Source organism: Cryptomeria japonica, chromosome 1 (assembly GCF_030272615.1).
Source record: "Cryptomeria japonica chromosome 1, Sugi_1.0, whole genome shotgun sequence".
Lineage (NCBI taxonomy): Eukaryota > Viridiplantae > Streptophyta > Pinopsida > Cupressales > Cupressaceae > Cryptomeria > Cryptomeria japonica.
The window spans coordinates 95,265,052-95,287,664 of record NC_081405.1 but is presented as its reverse complement, the minus strand read 5'-3'; positions in this window follow the sequence as shown (position 1 = coordinate 95,287,664).

The following is a 22,613-nucleotide window of genomic DNA, read 5'->3' as shown; positions in this document are numbered from 1 at the left end:
AGCACCTATTGAGCCAACTGGTTGATCCAAAAGAAGGAAGATTTGGGACATTCAAGGAGAATGACCTTGAAATGCACAAATAGTTCACTGAACCTGCTAGAAAAAGGAAATATACAAAGATGGCTGAGGAAGTGGTAGTGTAGATGGGGTTCACCCAGGAGGAGGTGAAGCAATCAAGAGAAAAACATACATAGGTGGAGGCCAAAGAGGAAACCAAAAAGCCTAAGGTCGATCTGGTTCCCTCCAAGGCTAAACCAAAAGAGACCAAGTTTGTCCCTGCTCTAGTGGCACCATCTTTAGAACAGAGCCCATCTTGAAAGGGAGTGTTGAAGAAAAAGGAGAAGTCCAAGTGGACTTATGTTGTTGTGTCTTTGATGGCCTCTGAGACAAAATATAAGGAGGAAGTAGGAAAGGCTAAGAAGAAGGGTTAATTTGTAAGAGTGGTAAGGAAGTCACAGTCTAGTAGAGCCTTGCATAGAAAGAAAGCCAAATCTGATCATGCCCCTACCAGAAGACCCAAAAGAGGTAGATAGATCAGTCTTCAATCTGATATAGATTCTAAATCTGGTGATAAGAAAGGTAAATCTACATATGTTCTTCCATTGTCAACAAACCAATTAATTGATGAGGTAATTGTGGATGGTAATTTGAAGAATATTGAAGTGCATTATGAAAAACTGATTGAGGTTGATCAAAGAAAAGTAGAAGAAGTTGTTGTTTTATACTTGCACAATTTTAGTAAAACATTGATTGAGTTGGAGAAGAGTATTCCTAAAGGCCTATACAATATTATTGATGCAAGGAGACTGACTGCTAGCAAATTATATAAGGAGATGAAAGAAAGAGAGTTGATAAATGTTTGCACCTGTATCACCCGAGATGAAGTTAAAAGACTCATTGAGGAAGCTAATAAGAAAGAATTCAGAAGCAAAAACAAGGTAAACGGATCGATCATAGGAAAGGTGGAAGAGGTAAGAAAGGAGACAAAAGATATATGGAGAAAAATAATTGTGAATGATCATTTGTATAAAGATGCATTTAAGTCTTCTCAGCTAGAAGAAAAAGAAGGTGTTTTTGGTGATCATAAGGATTAAAATCAAACTAAGGTACCTCCAGAAGATCAAGGCAACACAACTCTTGATGTTGAAACCAGTGATAATCCTTCGGTGGTAGATAGTTCAACAGCCCTTGAGATACAAAAGAATGATACTGCACCAAGAGAGTTGGTGAACTTTAGAACTTGATTTCCCCCCGGTTGGACACCATGTTAAGCAATAAGGTAGACTATATGAAGGCATGGGCTCAACCTATGTCATCTGATCTGAAGGAAGTTGAGATTCATGCAACTATATTTAGTGCATTCATTATAGTCTTGGATAACTTGAAGAGCAGGTGGGACACTCACCTCAGATTTTTGAAGACCATTTTTGCTTACATCTTCAAGTATTTGTAAAGTCTCCGGAAGGGATCTTTGTATATAATTTTTGGACAGCACCCTATCTTTGGCATTGTTATCAAAGGGGGAGAGAAAAGGTGAAAAATTTATAATGTAGAAGACTATAATTACAATAATTACGGGTTTCAAAATTCTTTGTCTAGGGGGGGCCTTACAAATTCTTTTGATCTGGTGTATAGTTCTCAACACTTAGCCATTTTTCACGAGTGTTGCGATCAATGCCAAAGGAGGAGATTGTTTCCAATTGACACTCATTAGGTAGCTTCTAATGGTTTCTTATTTGTTTAGGGTTGTCATTGATGGAAACTCTTGATGAGATTCCCGTTTGGTATTCATGGATCTTGATTTCTGAAAGAGGATGTCAACCAGTAGCCAGTTAACCGGTATTTCAAGATGAACATAGTAGTTTTGGTCTAGAAGCTTTTCGGTGATTTTAGTGATGTAAATCATGTATGGTTTGATTGAGATGACATAGAGACGTCATTTTATTAGTTTTGGTGATCTGGTCAAGCCAACATATGACTACATGTTACATTAGCAGGTCGACATGGTAAATGATTTATTTTGTGATTGCGGATACATAAGACTAGTGTAGATGATCTTTTTGGTAGATGATATGATTGTATGCGAGTGAGTGGTGATCAATAATCCATTTTGGTGTAGTTTCACATGCGCATTATTGATTTGGTAGATGACTGAGATAGTGAACAGGGCAGAACAACAAAGGTGATTCAGTCAGTGTATTTGGCACTTAACCGAAACTCATCCAAGCATTGTAGATGTTATTTTAGAGTTCATTTTCTGTAATTCATAATTGTAATTAATCAGTAAGGCAGTGAGCCTTCTGGGGTTGTATCCCTTTATTGTATTTGATCAATGAGCTCTAGACAGTGTGCCTGAATGCTTGTGCATTCCCCATATTGTAATATTATTTTACTACTGGACATAGTGGAATAATATTGTGGGTTCAAATCCCACTGTGGTTTTTCCCATTTGGGTTTCCATGTAAAAATCTAGTGTTATGATTTTGTGGTTGATTGTTTTATGTTCCTTCATTTTAGTTTCATGTTTATGCTTTCGGTGGTTTAAAGTTAAGTCTGAAAATTTGCTAACCGGTAGATCACTAATTCACCCCCCCCCCCCTCCCACCCTCTTACTGATCCCTGATTCCAACAAGGATGCCATTTATAAATATATAATGGACACTCACCCAACATCTAGAGTCCACCTTGTAGGACTCTTTCCCTTTCCTTCAGAGATGCAAAAATGATGATAAAGAAAGCTTTAGGCATGAAATTGATAATCTCCTAGGTTTTCCAATTTTTCACTATTCAAACCTTATTTTTTTCTCTATCCATCCTTAGCCCTATAAAACAACATATTATTACTAACTATTCTATAATTCCAACATCATCTACAGATTCATATGTGACATCATTGATTATTTAGATTCTTTTATGTTCCTCTATTCTACACTTGTCTCTATCATTTGAGCTTTTACATTTTGGGTAACCATGTGAATTCGAATTCGAATTTGTGTTTTTAGCTATTATTCTTTGCTCTACCATTTTCTCAAGCATTCCAACATTATGTGGAGATTCTTTGGAGCTTTTACATTTTGGGTGTATGAGAATTCAGATTCACATTTTTAGCTATTATTATTTGCTTGAAAAATAATTCCAACATTATTTGAAGATTCATTTGATCTTTTACATTCTGAGTGACCATGCGAATTTAGATTCACATTTTCACCTTTCAGTTGTTATTCTCTTTTTTTAGCATTCCAATCCTACAAGGATCCAAATGTGACATCATTGATTGTTTGGATCCCTTCATGTTCCTCCTTTCAAAATTTGATTTGAAAATGTATGTACAAATCATGGAATTGGAGGAGATTATCAGGCAGGTGCGTGTGGAAGCAAGGGAGGTGGAAGAGTTACAAAGGAAGAGGTTGATAACCATAAGGTTATCTGTAGAAATGGCTAAGCAAAATATGTCGTTGGCAATGAGACCGGGTGTAGGAGATGATGGAGTGGGTGGTGATTTGAGCGCCTTGGCTGTAGGAGTTGTGAAGAAAGAGAGATGACATGTTTTGCAGACCAAGGTATTTCTAGGTGCCAATTTTTTCTATTTAGTTAAAATTTTATTTGAAAAACTCAAACTTTATGTTTTCGTAAATTGTTTGAACAAAATTTGCTAGATTTTTGAATGGCAAGATGTAATATATGAACTTCCATACTTGAAGTAGTGGGTGTGGGGTAGTGTTTGAGCAGGTTATTTGTTTTTGAAATCATGGTTTCTGATGGGTGGTTTGGATGTTTTTTTTGGGTGGTTTGATAGTGAAAAATCTTGATGAAGTTGTACTATTTAGTTTTAATTATTAAAATATAAATGTAACATTAAATAAAACTTATGAACACAAATAAATTTAATATTATAATTAAAATTAAATTTAAACCAAATCTCCTATGATCCTTCTCACAACTCTAGAAAGTGGATCTATTAGTTTAGTTTCACATGCTTAAAATTTCAAATTGATTAAAAAATGTAACATTACGAATTAATAGTTAATTTCCATTGTTTATAAACAAGTCAATCCCTCTTAATACATGTGAATTAACTTTTCATACTTATAATTCAAATAGATTAAAAAATGTCACATTACTAATTAATAATTAAATCTCTAATGTTTATAAACAAAGCAATTCTCATAATAAAAACTCTCATCTAACTAAAAATTGATTAAAAAAATTATCTCATCTAATTAAATTTGATTTAAAAAATATAACATTACAAATTAATAGCTAATCTCCAATATTCATAAACAAACCAATTCTTGTAATAAAAACTCTCATCTAACTAAAAATTGATTTAAAAAAATAACATAACTAATCTCTAATGTTCATAAACAAACATTCCACCCAAGAAAATAATATCATTTCATCCATATATGTTTTTTAAATTAGAGTAAATTTTTTAATATTTATTCAAATGATCATTCAATATATTTCATATATATTTTTTAAATTAGAATATTTTATTATTATTTATTCAAATGATAAATTCAATACATTCCATATATATTTCTTAAATTCTTAAATTAGAATAAAAAATTAATGTTCATAAACAAACCAACCCCAATAAAAACTCATCCAATTAGAATAAAAAAAATTTAAATGATTATTCAATATATTTCATATATATTTTTTAAATTAGAATAATATTTTTATTATTTAATCAAATGATCATTCAATATATTCCATTTTTTTTTTTTTAAATTAGAATAAAATTTTATTATAAATAATATCATTCCACTCATATATACTTTTTAAATTTTCATAAACAAACCAATTCCCTTAATAAAAACTTTCATCCAACTAAATAGTGTATAACTAGACTTTTCACTTATACTTTTACCTTAAAATTAAAATTACTTGGAGAGAACCTTTTAAGAAAATAATATCATTCCACCCATATATGTTTATTAAATTAGAATAATTTTTTTATTATTTATTCAAATGATCATTCAATATATCCCATATACTCATATATACTTTTAAATTTTCATAAACAAACCAATTCCCTTAATAAAAACTTTCATCCAACTAAATAGTGTATAACTAGACTTTTCACTTATACTTTTACCTTAAAATTAAAATTACTTGGAGAGAACCTTTTAAGAAAATAATATCATTCCACCCATATATGTTTATTAAATTAGAATAATTTTTTTATTATTTATTCAAATGATCATTCAATATATCCCATATACTCATATATACTTTTAAATTTTCATAAACAAACCAATTCCCTTAATAAAAACTTTCATCCAACTAAATAGTGTATAACTAGACTTTTCACTTATACTTTTACCTTAAAATTAAAATTACTTGGAGAGAACCTTTTAAGAAAATAATATCATTCCACCCATATATGTTTATTAAATTAGAATAATTTTTTTATTATTTATTCAAATGATCATTCAATATATCCCATATATATTTTTTAGATTAGAATAAATTTGAATAAATCTTTTTTATTAAATTAGAATATTTTATTATTATTTATTCAAATGATCATTATATATATATATATATATATATATATATATATATATATATATATATATATTAAAATTAATATCATTCCACCCATATATGTTTATTAAATTAGAATAGATTATTAATTATTTATTCAAATGATCATTCAATATATCTCATATATATCCCCCTCCTTGGATTAATGAAGATACTTTCTCAAAATGTTAGGGGATTGAATGCCCCAAACAAACAACATTCGGTCAAGTGTTGCATCAAATCCTCTAAACCAGATGTAGTTTTGCTCCAAGAAACTCAATTAAACAAAGAATAGATAATATCATTCACAAATAGATTAGGCCTCTGGAAAGTGGAATTTACTGAAGCTCTGGGTTCAGCTGTGGTTTGGCCCTCTTGTGGAATCCAAGAAAAGTCTCTTTTTCACAAATTTCTTCTAACAGACACTAGATAGGAGGCTCTCTTAAAAGATCCAAGGAGAGATAAATATAACAATCTTCAATGTCTATGGAACAATGTATGATAATCAAAAGCTATCTTTATGGAGGGATTTGGATAGGATTTTTCAAAGAGTTCCTTAGAATAATGTGGTGCTCGGAAGAGATTTAAACGCTATCCTTCACCTTTCAGAGAAGTTTGGAGGTATTCCAAAGGGGTCTTGGTCCCAAAATGACTTTAGGGATTGGTCTGTAAGAAATAATTTATTGGATATAGCTTCAGATAATGGTGTTTTTACTTGGAATAATAGGAGATTAGGCTTTAGTTATATTGTATAGAAGTTGGATAGATTCTTCTTTAAAGGGGGTCTCTCAAAGATTCCTTTTATGTTGAAATCCCATATATTGCCTATGTCCGTTTCTGATCACTTCCCGATTCAGTTAGAAATTTTTGGAGAAAAGAAACCTTTATATAGCCCATTTAAGTTTGAAAGAATGAGGATGAGGGATCAGTGTTTCCTTGAAATGATTGAAAAATGGTGGAAGGAAGCAAAATTTGAAGGATCCAAATTATTTTGTTTTGTATCCAAATTGAAAACTATAAAACAAAATCTTCTTAAATGGAATAGAGAGAAGTTCCTTAATATTTTTGTAACCAAATCAAGAGTAGAAGAAGAGTTGGATCTTTTAAATGAAGAGGTTATTCAGAATGGTATGGATTAGAATAGGTTTATTAAAGAAAAGGAGCTCCTTCAAGAATGTGAAGAAGTCCTAGTTAAAGAGGAGACCTTTTGGAGACATATTTGGTTGTCTGATGGAGATAGAAACTCTAAATTCTTCCACAACAACACTAAACAGAGAAGAGCTATTAATAAAATCCTCAGAATTAAAGATAATCATGGAAACCTGGTTGAAGACCTAGTTGTTATCTCAGAGCAATCAATGTCCTACTTTTTGGACATCTTAAATAATTGGGAAGGTTTTGATTTTGGTTCTCAGGATGAGCTATTGATGAACATTCCTAAGATAATTTTTGAAGAGAATAATAAGATGCTTAACAATAAATTTCCAGTTCAAGAAGTAGAAGCGGACCTTAAATAGCTTCATCCAAACAAATCTCCAAGTCCAAATAGATTTCTTACAATTTTTTTTCAAAAATGTTGGCTTATCTTAGGGGAAGAGTTGACAGAGGCCTTAGAAGCAACGAGGAATTCAGGTAGATTTTTTAAGGAGATTAATAATACTTTCATTTCTCTAATCCCAAAGAAAGAAAAGTATTTAAAATTGGACAAATTTAGGCATATCTCTCTTTGAAAGACTATTTATAAGATCCTATCAAAAGTCCTAGCAAACATATTGAAGAAAATTCTCCTATTAATAATTTATAAAGAATAAATTGGGTTTGTTCCGGGAAGATCTATTTTGGATGGGGTTATCATTGCTTCAATTCAAAATAATAGGAATCCAAGTATGCTAATTAAGTTGGACATAAGTAAGGCATATGACAAAGTTGACTGGAGGTTCTTATGTAAATGTTTAGAAGCTTTTGACTTTTTTAAATAATGGATCAATTTAATCTTTTATTGTATTTAAACTCCTCACTTTTAAATCTCAATCAATGGATCTTCACAAGGTTTTTTTGATTCATCTAGAGGTCTTCATCAGGGAGATCCTATCTCACCCTTTCTCCTCATCATAATGGTAGAATCTTTGGGTAGGGCTTTCATTATATCCCAACAGGATGGTCTCTTCAGAGGAATTAAAATTACCAATTCAGTAGAGGTTGTCACTCATCAACAATTTGTTTATGACACTATGTTATTTGGTCATGTGGTTAGAAGAGAAGCTATTAAATTAACGAAGATTCTCATATTGTATGATAAAGCTTCAGGACAGCAGGTCAACCAAGAAAAATCAGAAGTCTTCTTTTTTAATGTAAAGTCATTGATTGAGCAGAAAATTTTAGCTCTTTTGAGTTTTAAGAGAGGGAAACTTCCTTGTTCATATTTAGGATTTTCCTTAGACAAGGGATTGAGATCTACTAAAATTTGAGATCAAATGGGAGAAAGAATGGATAAAAAAATGGAGTCTTAGAAAATGAAATGGCTTTTTTGGGCAAGAAGAGTAATCATGCTAAAAGCAGTCCTCTCAGCTCTTCCCATTTACCTTATGTCTTGCTTATCTCTTTTGAGAAAACTCAAAGATAGTGAAGAAAATGAGAAATTTTTATTGGTAAGGCATGGTTGAGAAAAAAATAATGGCTTTGATATCTTGGGAGAAGATTTGCAGACCAAATATTTTATGGGGAGTAGGTCTGAGGAATCAATTATGGCAAAATAGAGCTTTAGGGCAGAATTAGTTTGGAAAATCTATCAGGATTCTAATTTGAAGTGGGTCAGAATTCTCAAAGGAAAATACTTGGATGATATGAGTTTGGAAGGTATCTTTGTTGGCAAGAGACACTGCACATATATTTAGGTGTTGTCATTGATGGAAACCTAAGTCAGTTATTCCATCTGTAGTGTGTGATTTGATCCTAACAGAAGTCAAGTTGGAGTTTGGTTTCAGTCCGGTGAGCTAGAACAGAGTATTCGACATAGTTCATAATTTTGGTTGATACTGATGAATAATGATGAACAGTTAGTACCAAAACCATACTGAGAGGGGGGGTGAATCAGTACAAGCAAAAACATTCCCTGAACCAATTTAACTACAAAGACTGCACTTAGCTGGTAAACAGTAACACCGGTATGAATCAGGGCACTATCGGTAAAACGCAGTGAGAGTATGAAAGACATAAACCGGTAAACACTTAGATCTCCACACAATCTAATATCTCATTTCCACTTCACCCGTATGCATAAACAAGTAATATATCATCAGAAATATAATGACTACCGGTTCAACATGCTTTACCACTTGACAGAGAATATTAAAGCATCACATGAAAAGCATCACACATGACACACTGATTTTTCACGTAAAAACCCAACTAGGAAAAACCACGGTGGGGATGAATACCCACAAGTTGTTCTTTGAACTCTTTTGAAGTCTGCTCTGTTAGGAGCCTAGTCCGGTTAAAGACTTTTACAATAGGTTCTCCTAGGAATTGATCCTGCTAGGGATCACCCAATTAAGGGATGGCTAAATACTCGGTTAAAGGTTAGAACCCTATTAAAGGTTACCTCACAAAAGGATTTGAAGAACTCATTGAATTGAGTCACCCTATTAAAGGATTTACACAAAAGCTTGTTAAAGCTACCCAGTTAAGGGATTTTCCAACTACTGAAATGGTCAGAAGTCAACAGGTAATACACTGATCTGATAACAGCACACAATGCTAAGGCAGAACCTCTTTATCTCCTTTGCTTCTGCAATCACACTCTGTAGGTATCAACACACTTCTCTGGTCTGGCAAGAATCAAGTATCTCTTCACTTGGATACACACATAACATTTTCCAACAACTTCAAAGTGAAAAACATCATCGACCTTATAGGAGATAGATAGGTCAGTAGCATAAACCCCAAACCCTAGACATTTAGGTTTAACAATTCAATCGGTTCAATCCTGACCATTAACCATACTACATTTAATACAACAGTCTAGAACAGATCTCAAGATGTTCTCAGAGACTTTGTAGAGACTTCGCACATTCCTGAGGTAGATAGGATCAATCTCCATGCAAGATCCTCAAGGGAATCCTTCATGCACACAAGGCTGATGTGGTAACACGATTTGATCTTCATTACAATGCTAACACATCACAAGATGTCATCGATTGAATCACACAGGCTTGGAATGCATCAACCAGAAACCCCGAAGTTGAGACTACCAACCGGTAGTCATGCCAAATGAAAACCCAATACAAAACTTCCCATATATCGGTTCTCATTCCAACATACCGCTTCACTTTTTCACATATACCGGTTCACAATATCATACCGGTTCTCTTGCTAGTTTGCTTACTTCAATATATCGATTCATACTTCGGCATATTGACATCAATGACAACATACAATATCATCATGTCATCAAGCTCTGCACATATGCCAACAATCTCCCCCTTTGGCATTGATGGAAATATACAAAGATATCTCTCTGCTTCACATCTTCTCCCCCTTTGACAACAATGCCAAAGTGGAGGCACAAACAGCTATGTTCCACTATGCTTCTCCCCCTAAGGAGTAGCATCTTTCAACACACCAATCCTAAAAAATATTTATCAATGCAATACTTGACTGATGTGGAGCACACACCTTTAGTTCACCTCTTGAAGGGGAAACACCCCTAATTCACCTATTAAATAGGTAAATGTAGCCTTCAGTAGAGGCTTGGTGAATATATCTGTTAACTGCTCCTTACTAGAAACATGTTCCAATACAACTTCTTTGTTTTGAACCTTCTACCTCAAGAAGTGATACTTGAGCTCGAAGTGCTTGGTTTTAGCATGCAAAACTAGATTCTTGGAAATATTAATTGCACTTGTGCTATCACAGAATGTACTTATAGGTTTAGATACAAGAACTTTGAAGCCACTTAATACATGCTTCATCCAAATTCTCTGGGTGCAGTTCATAAATGTTGCAACATATTCTACTTTTGTTGTAGACTAAGAGATACAACTCTTCTTCTTACTCATCCATGAGACCAGTCTACCACCAAGAAAGAATGCACCACTGGTTGTGCTCTTACGGTCATCCACATTGCTAGCCCAATCAACATCTATAAACACTTTCAGGTTGAAATCATTACTGTATGGATACCATAATCCATAGTCAATAGTTCCCTTCAGATATCTAAGAATCCGCTTGACTTCTACCAAGTGGGATTCTCTTGGACTTTTCTGGAAACGTGCAGGAATTCCTACTGCATGTGCAATGTCTGGTCTGCTATGTACTACATAGTGCAGCTTACCAATCATTGATCGGTATTCCTTCTCATTCACCAACGCTGAGTCATCCTCTTTTGATAATTTACAACCGGTCACCATCAGTGTACCAACTGGTTTGCTATCTTCCATGCCAAAGGTCTTCAATACCTCTTTGACATACTTGGACTGAGTGATAAAGATACAATCTTTCATTTTTTGAATCTATAGTCCAAAGAAGAACTTAATCTCCCCTATAAGTGACATCTCAAATTCCTTCTTCATCTCATTTGCAAAATCATAACTCATCTTGTCATCTCCACCAAAAATTATGTCATCGAATCTGATCTCCTTCTGACTTCAAATAGATATTGCTATCTTCACTTGTTCTTTCAAATCCAATCTTCACAAGATGGGAGTGTAAGCATTCATACCATTCTCTAGGTGTCTGCTTCAATCCATATAAGGCTGTATGTAGCCTACACACCATGTCATTGTCTTCTGATAGGACAAACCCATCTGGTTGCTCTATATACACCTCCTCTTCAAGTATTCCATTCAGAAATGCAGATTTTACATCCATTTGATATACTTTGAATCCCTTTAAGGCTGCATATGCAAGAAGCATATGAACTCCTTCCAATCTAGCTACTGGAGCAAAGGTTTCTTCATAGTCTTCTCCTTCTTCTTGAGCATATCCCTTACACACCAGTCTGGCTTTGTTTCTTACCACTGTGCCATCTTCATTCAGCTTATTTCTGAAAACCCATTTGGTGCCAATGACATTTTTATGCTCAGGTTTGGGTACCAAAGACCATGTACCATTCTTTTCTATCTGGTCAAGTTCCTCTTCCATTGCCTTGATCCAGTCTTCATCTTTATGTCCCTCTTTAAAAGTTTTAGGCTCAAATTCAGAAATCATGCAAGAATTTTCTCTGACCTTTCTTCTTGTAAGAATTCATGCATCCTTATCTCCTATGATCTGCTTTGGATCATGATTCAACTTTACATACCTAGGAATGATCTTAGCTATTTCCTCTTGCTTTTATTCTTCATCCTCATCTTCATCAGCATCAACATCTACCAATGTAGAAGCATTGTTACTGGTACTAGGTTGTTTTGCAACCGGTTCCTAGAAGGTTACAATCGGTTCATCTACCACTCGCTCACTACCGGTTTCCTCAGGTTTCTCAGAGGTTTCATCAATTTTGACATTAATACTTTCAACAATTCTCTGAGTCCTATTGTTGAAACACTTGAGAGCTTTACTCTTGGTGGAATATCCTAGGAATATTCCCTCATCATATTTTACATCCAACTTGCTCTGATGTTCATTCCTCTTGATATAAAATTTTCTACCAAACACTCTAAAGTAGCTTACTACAAGAGTCTTACCAGTCCAATACTCATAAGGTGTTTTATCCTTACCTTTCTTAATGAGTACCTGGTTCATAGTGTAGACTGCAATGCTCACCGCTTCTCTCCAGAAGGTGTGAGCAACCTTCCCTTGAATCAACATCATTCTGGCTGCTTCAACTACAATCCGGTTGTTCCTCTCTACTAGGCCATTCTGTTGTGGATTTCGGGGAGCAGATAGTTGCCTCTTGATGTTGTTCTCTTCACAGTACTTGTTGAATTCACCGGAAGTGAATTCTCCTCCTTGATCAGTTCTTAGGAACTTAATCCTCTTACCACTTTCCTTTTCGACTAGTGCTCTGAAAGCTTTGAACTTTCCAAAAGCTTCAAACTTATCTTTCAAGAATGTGACCCTGTTGGTATTTTGGTATGGTTTTGTCATTAATGTCAACACCTACTAAACACTTATCAACTCTGGCACTTTGGAGAATCAACAACATTCATCGGCAAGCAAGTGACTCATGCACAGTCACCGGTATCTGGTACACCAACAAGATATAATGATCACCGACACTTGGAATGATATGGAAAACACTTAGTTATGTTGAAGACATTGTGTGGACACTTTGTCTTGGAGTTTTTTTTATTGGTACATTAGCATTTGCATATTTGTTGTTATCAGCAAATAGGTCCAGGTTACACCGGCAGGTTTATCTTTTCCAGATCAGCATGGCACGCTATGGAGATGACTTATTATTGTTGTAAATGCATTAAGCCGACATATTGAATTGGTTATTGCATCAAGTATTAATTGATATGTAAATCAATTTTATTGTAATATCTTGTAGAGCTGACCTACTTAAATTGGTCTTAGGTTATGGTATAAATGTAAGATCTTATTTGTAAGATCAAGTGTGGAATGCGAAAAAGGATTGTGTGAAGGTATATGCGAGAATAAGTAGAGCTATACATGAAGACATCATTTGAAGATTGAAGGAGGGTTTTTGTGAAGACAATCAAAACTACACCAGTACTGAATCCAGCATATGAAGATCCTAATTTTAGCAGTACATTCTTATTGGATTTAACCATCTAGTTGTAGTTAGTGTGACTCCTATTTTGTGTTTGAGCAGTGAGCTTTAGGCGCTTGGCCTTTCTGCATGTGCAAACCCCATTTATGTACACTTACTATCTGCAATAGTATCATCTGATTGTGGGTAAGGTTTCCCACCGTGGTTTTTCCCCTTACAGGGTTTCCACATACAAATATTGGTGTTATGTGTTGTGGATGACTTTGTATTTATGTTTCATGCACTAATCCTTACCGGTATAACAATTAACTGTTAAAACTGTCTACCAGCATATTGAACTGGTTTACCGGTATTAAGCATTAAGTTGGTTAAGTTGTTTTTGGTTTGAATTTATTTGACAACTGATTCACCCCCCCTCTCAGTTGTCTCCGGGACCTAATAGAACTGCATCATTCTTGAGCAGTCATTAGTGAGAATCATAAAGTACCTATCTCCCTACACACTCCTAGTTTTCATAGGACCACACAAATCAGTATGCACAAGATCAAGCAAATTGTCTGCAGTGAAAGATTTACCTTTGAAGGTTGAGGAAGACATTTTCCCCAGTTGACACTCTCTGCACAAAGGATTCTCCGGTTTTCTCAGCATGGGCAAACCTTTAACTACCTTGATCTTACTAGCCTTCATAATGTTATCAAAATTTACATGGCAGAGTCTCCTATGCCATATCCAACTATCATCAAACTTAGCCATTAGACATGTACTAATATTTGCATTCAACACTCTTTCCTTTTATTTTGCACACTCCATCTTTGAATTCCAGAGTGAGTCCATTATCATTCAACTGGGCAACACTCAAAAGGTTGTGCCTGAGACCTTCTACCCAATACACATTATCAGCACTACTTTTTCCACTTAGAGAGATGGACCCTCTACCTTTTACCATACATGGTGCATCATTACCAAATCGGACCACACCACCATCATACTCTTCCAGAGACAAAAACTTACTCCGGTCACCAGTCATGTGGTAAGAACAACCACTGTCAATAATCCACTCATTGGAATTATCAAAGCAGGAGACAAGAGCCTTCTTGTCTGACACATCTTCCTTAACTGCTACAAACACAATGTCTTCACTTTCTTCATCTTTTGATTCCTCATCAGTGACACCTTCATCAACTGCTACAAAATAGTTTCTCTTGTTTCCTCCTTTGAAATTCTTGAACTTCTCTGGTTTGTCCTTATTGTCACCATTAGGGCAGTTTACAACAATGTGTCCTATCCTATTGCAAGAAAAGCATTTCAAAGGGAGCTTACCTCTGTATTTACCAGCTCCCTTAGGAAGTCTCTTGGCAAGAAGAGTTTCAAATTCCATCAGGATCTCCTCATCATCCATTTCTCTGCTTTGTCTTGGTTCACAACTGGTACTAGCTTCTTTTCCCTTTCTAGATGGTGCAGCAGATGCTCTAAAGGTTGATTTAGTTTTCTGAATACTACCATCATAATTATTTAGCTCATATGTGGTCAACTTAGCAATGATGGAGTCTAGGGATACCTTTGTCTTTTCTATAGACCTCAACTCCTGAATAGCAGCAACCCTTATTGCACAGACCGGTAATAAGGATCTCAAGACTTTGCTAACAACAGTAGAGTCATCTATTTTACCTCCTGCACTCTTGATGTCTCCAACAATAGTTTTGATTCTTATAAAATATTGTTGAATGGTCTCTCCTTCATCCATCCACATGTCTTCAAACTTTCCCCTAAGGCTCTCTTCCTTAGCTTGTTTCACATGCTCATCACCACCATAGATATTCTCCAAAGCATCCCATACTTCTTTGGGATTATCTTTATCTTGAACATCAATAAACTCTATGTCAGATAGACTACTGATTAGGGCTTCCATGACTTGCCCATTCTCTTGAACCTCTTTTTTTTGATTATCGGTGAAAGTACCAGTAGGAATAACATAAGCATTCCTCAACATAGCTCCAGTGTTGAGCACCCATGCTTCTGATGTAGATCTTCATTATGTCCTTCCATATCTTAAAGTTATCTCTGTTGAACTTTGGATCTTCCCTCTTCATCATTAGAGTAGGATCTTTTCCTCAAGTGGTTAAGCTTCCAACATAGACGACCTGGAAGATTCTCTGATACCAATTGATGAATAATGATGAACAGTTAGTACCAAACTGGTACTGAGAGGGGGGGTGAATTAGTACAAGAAAAAATTTTCCCTGAACCAGTTTAACTGGAAAGACTACACTTAGTTAGTAAACAGTAACACCGGTCTGAATCAGGGCACTACCGATAAAACATAGTGAGAGTATGAAAGACATAAACCGGTAAACACTTAGATCTCCACACAATCTAATATCTCATTTCCATGTCACCCGTATGCATAAACATGTAATATATCATCAAAAATATAATGACTACCGATTCAACATGCTTTACCACTTGACAAAGAATATTAAAGCATCACATGAAAAGAATCACACATGACACACTTATTTTTCACGTGGAAACCCAACTGGGAAAAACCACAGTGGGGATGAATACCCACAAGTTGTTCTTTGAACTCTTTTGAAGTCCGCTCTGTTAGGAGCCTAGTCCGGTTAAAGAATTTTACAATAGGTTCTGCTAGGAACCGATCCTACTAGGGATCACCTTGTTAAGGGATGGCTAAATACCCAGTTAAAGGTTAGAGCCCTGTTAAAGGTTACCTCGCAAAAGGATTTGAAGAACTCGTTGAATTGAGTCACCCTGTTAAAGGATTTACACAAAAGCCTGTTAAAGCTACCCAGTTAAGGGATTTTCCAACTGCTGAAATGGTTAGAAGTCAACAAGTAATACATTGATCTGATAACAACACACAATGCTAAGGCAGATCCTCTTTAGCTCCTTTGCTTCTGCAATCACACTCTGCATGTATCAACACACTTCTCCAATCTAGCAGGAATCAAGTATCTCTTCACTTGGATACACACATAACATTTGCCAAAAACTTCAAAGTGAAAAACATCATCGACCTTATAGGAGACAGATAGGTCGATAGCATAAACCCTAAACCCTAAACATTTAGGTTTAACAATTCAATTGGTTCAATCCTAACCGTTAACCATACTGCATTGAATACAACAGTCTCGAATAGATCTCAAGATGTTTTCCAACGTCATTCTTTGCCACTTCAGGAAGTTGATAACTCATCATGTGCTCTCCACCATTTGCAGAGACTTCGCACATTCCCGAGGTAGATAGGATCAATCTCCATGCAAGATCCTCAAGGGAATCCTTCACGCACACAAGGCTGACATGGCAACAAGAAATGATCTTCATTACAATGCTAACACATCACAAGATGTCATCGATTGAATCACACAGGCTTGGAATGCATCAATTGGAAACCCTGAAGTTGAGACTACCAACCTGTAGTCATGCCAAATGAAACCCCAATACAAAACTTCCCATATACCGGTTCTCATTCCAACATACTGTTTCACTTTTTCACATATACCGGTTTACAATATCATACCGGTTCTCTTTCCAGTTTTCTTACTTCAATATACTGGTTCATACTTTAGTAGCATATTGACATCAATGACAACATACAATATCATCATGTCATCAATCTCTGCACATATGCCAACAAATATGTCTTTTCACGTCATCATTTTGTGTTGCGATGCTGAGACAAGGTAGATGGGTGTCTAGAGAGCCCTATTCTAGAGCTTCATTCTCCAGTGATGTTTGGTTCATGAGTTAGGTGATCCTGTATATCGGTCTTCAGGGTAATAGTGCAGTATAGCAATCTCATGTGGATTATGTGGATCAACTTTGATGACCAATTTCGTGGTCCAGATGTTTTGGTAGATTTTTTTGATAGTGTGTGGACAATTTTTTTGGTCTGCATCGATTTATAAGCTCGGATTAAGCCAACTATGTATGCACGTTTCATTATTTTTTAAGTGTTCTTGAAGCCAACATGTAATAGACCTAATTTCTTGTTGCGGATATATAAGGTCAATTGTTATGTTCATTTTGGATAATGGTGGTTATGTGAGAGATTTTCATGATCGATTGTGTGCAGTTGCATGTGCGTGAGTTGAAGATTTATGCTCTGGAATATTGCATAACAGTGGAGAAGAGCAGTTTGTGGTAGAGTGTGAAAAAGTTGTATATTATGCTTAACTGAAACTATACCTAGGAATTTGTAGATGATGTTCAATAGTTCAAGTTCTCTTGTAATCTTTTGGAACTCATTTGTAAGACAGTGAGTCTTCCTAAGGTTGTAGCCCTTCTTTTTTTTTGAGCAATGAGCTCTAAGCAATGTGCCTGAATGCATGTGCATTCCATTGTAAAGATTATATTTGAGTATACTCATTTATGGGTCTCATCCCCACCGTGTTTTTTCCCTTGACCAAGTTTTTCACATATAAAATCTATGTGTTATGGTGTTGTGGTTGATTTTTTTGTGTTTATGCATCTTTCTTTTGGTTCAATGCATTAAGTGGCTGAAAGAACAATTTATCAGAGTTAAAACTTGCAGAACATTGATTCACTCCCTCCCCCCTCTCACTATTCCTTGATTCCAACAATTGGTATCAGAGCTTAGTTCCTCGAAAGAAGTCTAACAACTTGAGGAGGATTTGGGAAGGTCAATCAATGGATTCCAGTGGTCTTCAACATCATCTTATTGTCGCACTTAAGGATCTTGATCAAACCAAAGTTGAGGTCCGGCAAATGAAAGTGAATCTTAAGGATTCTGATAACTTCATTCAATCATTGAAGGAGCAACTGAATAAGTCCATGGAGAAGAGAAAGGAACTTGTTAATCAGCTAAAGCAGAAAGATAGCCAAAGCATGGATGATGATGCCTTGAAAGAGAAGACAAAAGAATGTGAAAAGCTTGCACAAGATAATGATGTCCTAAAACATGAGATGGAATCTATAATGAAGTTGACTAAGGAGATTAAAGGAAGAAAGAAGAATGAAGAAGGTCTTAATCAATCCTTGAAGGAAAGATCTGATGAATATTGTAGAAAATTAATTGTCAGAATGATTGGCTGAAGCTTGAATTGATACAATCCAAGAACAATGAGTAATAGCTTGAAATAAAGATTAACATTCTTAGGGATGAAATTGCTACTACAAATGAGTACGAGGAGAAGTTCAAGATTAGCTTTGCTAATCTTGATGAAATGTTTGGAAGCCAGAAGAGTGGAGATGACAAGCGAGGTCTTATATTTGAGAAAGGTTAAATTTTCGAATCTGGTCAAAGCAATCCCAAGTCAGAGCATCAGAAGAACAAAGATAAAAGGTGTCTGGTAAGGCAACCTAATGCTCATAAGTTCAATGGTAATTGTTTTTTTTGCAACAAATTTGGTCATAAGGGTAGTCAATGAAAAAAATAGAATGAATTAGAATAGTCCATCTTTCTTCAGTCAGTGTTTCAATTGCAACAAGTATGGTCACAAATCAAGTGAATGCAAAAGTATGACAAATAACTCCTTCAATAGAAATGTTAGATGTTATGCTTGTGGAAGATTTGATCATGTTGCTAATTAGTGCAGATCAAGAGGAAATCAAGGCAATCTCATAACTATTCAAAGAAATGTTGTGTGCTATAATTGCAACAAATCCGGTCACATTGCAAAATTCTACAGAAGCAAGAATGTGAATAGGAAGGGTCTGGAAGACAAGAACAAGAATGTGTTGAAAGATGATAAAGGAAAAGGAAAAGTGTCTATGGAAGAGATAAGAGATCAAATGAAGAAGACATGGGTAAGGAAGAGTGATTCAGATGCTGGAAATGGGTCCGCATCAGATTCTGGTGCTAGAAATTCCTCTGGGAATTAGTTCAAGGTCTCTAACCTAAGTGGAGTTTTCAAGAAAATCCTTTTCTCCCTTGCCAAGAGTTGATGTCGAAGATCAGTAGTTTGTCAGTTGTATTCTAGTAGTGCAAATCTTTTGGAAGGATTTCAGGAAGAATATGAGCGAGATTGAAGATCTATAAGGAATTTCTTGAGATCTATCTATGTATGCAGGGTATCCATAAAAATTAGGGCAAGTGCATTTATTACACCAAAAGGTTAAGTGTGTGGAAGATAAAAGGGCACTTTTATCCTCATTTCTCACTTTGCATTTTGAGAGAAGTGTAGATGTGAGCTTTGTGAAGATATTTCCAAGCGATCAAAAGCGTAAAGGTGTCTTGGTGAAGAACCCTATTCTGGTGAAGCAAGGTATTTATCAGAAAACTTTGTGAATTTGATATCTTTGAAAATGGATACACCTCTAGTTGTTGATGTTACGAAGAGGGCTCCACCAAAATTTAAGAAGCAACACTATAAATCCATGGAAGATGATCTACAAGGAGCCTTTTCATCGGTTTCATATGGTGTTCTTAATGTAGAAGACATCAAGGTTTATATTCATGTGAATATTGAGGAATTGGGAGGATCCCAGATGTTGAATTTGTACTCCAATAAAATTACAGGAAAGCATCTTAAGGTTAAAGCTGAATTCAAGGTCCTAGAAGAGAAAGGCTTCACACAGATGGTTAGGTTTCTAGTTTTCGATGAGAATGAATGGGTCTGATATGTTTTGAGTAGAATTCACAATGAATTCATGTGGTTAAACTAGTCGTACAAGATCACAAAGGAATTAATTTGAATTATTGTTGGCTTGAATACATCTAGCACTATGCTCACCCTCCAATCTGTAAAGAATCAGATGGTCATTGATGAAACTGATTCTAAGTTTGATAAATGAGCCATGACTATTAATGACATCATTGAGCCTGATATGAAATTTTCATCTATGGTGGTCGGATACAAAATCTATCATTCCAACAGGGAAAATTCAGTCTTTGGTACTGCCATATATGTCACATATCAAATGCTGAAGGAGAATAAAAATTATGATGTGTGTGGATTGCCTAAAAACTAGTTGATGGAGAATCCCACTACTATCAAGAAGGATAAGAAGAACACATTCAAATTCAGAACGTTAATCTTATGCTCGTTCTTCTATTCATGAATGAGATCCTCAAGATACGTATTATTCAATGGAGTAATGATGCACCGATAGCAACACCAATTAGAATTTTTCTATGTGGTGTTGATGATATGAAAGCTAGGAAAGTTGCTTTATGGGATTATTTCAAAAATTTCTAAAGCATGATGCAAGCTATAGAAAGAATCCCTAGATCTATTGTAGAGAAATATCAGGATACCATATGCTTCATGGTTGAAATAGATCAATGTCTTATGGAAGCAATTGAGCCGAGAACTGTCTAGATCATGCCCATGGGGTATAAAGTTAAAGAAAAAATCTTGGAGATGTATGCTCAACACTTGTTGAGTAAGCTGGTGGACACCTTTGAGGAGAGATTTGGCACATTTTCAAAGAAGGATTTACAACTTCATAGTCAGTTTAAGAAACTGGAAATCAAGGGAAAGGTAAGGAAGGAGGTAGAGGCATATGTAGACAGTATTGGGATTATAGTTGAGGTGGTCCACGAGGAAAGGAAGAGAAATATACTAGTTGCAAAGGAGGCTGTCAAGGAGAAGGCTAGTTTGGAAGTCTCTACCCCCAAGCCAAGACAAACTAGGAGCTCTGCACCCTCCTCTAGTTCTCAAAAGATAGCTAGCTCTCTGAAATCTGGAGCTAAATCATTTGATGGAGAAGGAAAGAGGAAGAAGGGTAAGGGATCAAGAGTCTATGTTTCTATTCCTGATGATGAGGAAATAGAATCTGATGCGGCAGTAAAAGAAATAAAGAAAAAGGGCACCAAAGTCACAAAAGTCTCTAAGGACAAGCCCTCCGGTGAAAAAAATGAAGCAAGAAGCCCAAGATAGACTCTGCCAAATTCGGGATCAGTAAGGGAAGTGGAGAAAACCATCATTGTTCAAGGTAATCTGAAACCACTTTCTAAGTTCTATGATAAATTTGATGAAGCCATTCAAAGAACCTTAGAAGAAGCCATTGTAATGTACTTGAACAAATACAATAAGGCTCTTATAAAAATTATATCAGAAGTTCTCAAGAGTCTCTATGATATTTTGGAATGTAGAAGGGACAGTACAAAGACAGAAGATGAAAGGTTAACAGAGTATGTGCTAGTACATATATGTCCTGTGATAGCTATACAGGAAATTGACATAATACTTAATGAAGTCAAAAATGAATTTAGAGTCAAAACTAGAATGAATAAGTTAATGATTGGCAAATAAGAAGAAGTCATCAAAGATACAGAGAAGATCTTAAGGTCAGTATTTCCTCAAAAGTCAATATGAAGTTATTCTTGAGAAAACTCATGGTGATGTTGCTAAGACATTTGTTCTAGAAGCTCAGGGTATGCAATTCAAAGGTGAAATTTAGGTTGATGTTCCTTCCATTCCAGAAGAAAGAGAATAGAATAAAGGAGGTGATGAATTGGTGCAAGTGGATGTAGTTGAGGATAGTCCAAATCCTTCGGTTGATATTGATGAGACATCTGTAAAGGATTAAATCCCAACTAAGGAATAAGCAGTAAAGGTGGCAGAGGAGATGAAAGTTGAGACCAAGGCTCCGGTGATGAAAGCAAGAGACACTACAGGGGCAGTAAAGGAACTTTTGGAGAAGGATAAGCAAGAAGTGTTTGATCCAGATTTCATCCAAGGTCCAATAAACTTTGCTTCTTTGTCTCCCATTCTAAAGCTGTAGTTAGCTTTATTTGCTCAAGCTAAGGTAAGGGAAGATCCGTTGAAGTCTCACATAGAGGACAACAAGTTGGTGAGTCTTGCATTTGGTGTTTTGGAGAAAATCATGCCCACATATGTCAATAAAACATCTGATTCCCCATCCAGTCAACTGAAGAGTCTTATCAATTTCGTAAGTACTCATTTTGAGTCTTTTTAGAAGTCTAATGAGATCAAAGTCAGAAATGAGTTTGATGCCAAGAAACTCAATTAGTTAAAGAATATGATTGTTGATGATAGAGTTGTGTTAAACACTTGTGTGAAGATCATTCAAGATGCATTGTCTGAAGGTGGAATTATCTATAAGGCTTGTTTGTCACTATCAAAGTTTATTGAAGGTCTTGAGAAGAAGATTAAGGAGCATGAGAAGAAATTGGAAGGCATCTCCCAGTTCTTTGATCTCTTAACTATCTTGGTGGGTAGTCAGGAAGGTCAAGTTGTTCCATTGCTTGACAAGATCAAGAATTTAATGCATGATAGGTGTAGACACCTAAAAATGTCTCATTAATCTCACACTAATTATTCATCTAATTAATTAAGTAATTCTTTAATTATTTAATTAAGCTAATTATTCTTCTAAACTGACCCAATCATCACATTCAACATTTCTAATTATCGAATTTCCACTTCTTGATTAATTAATCAGCCAACCCTATCTCAAATAA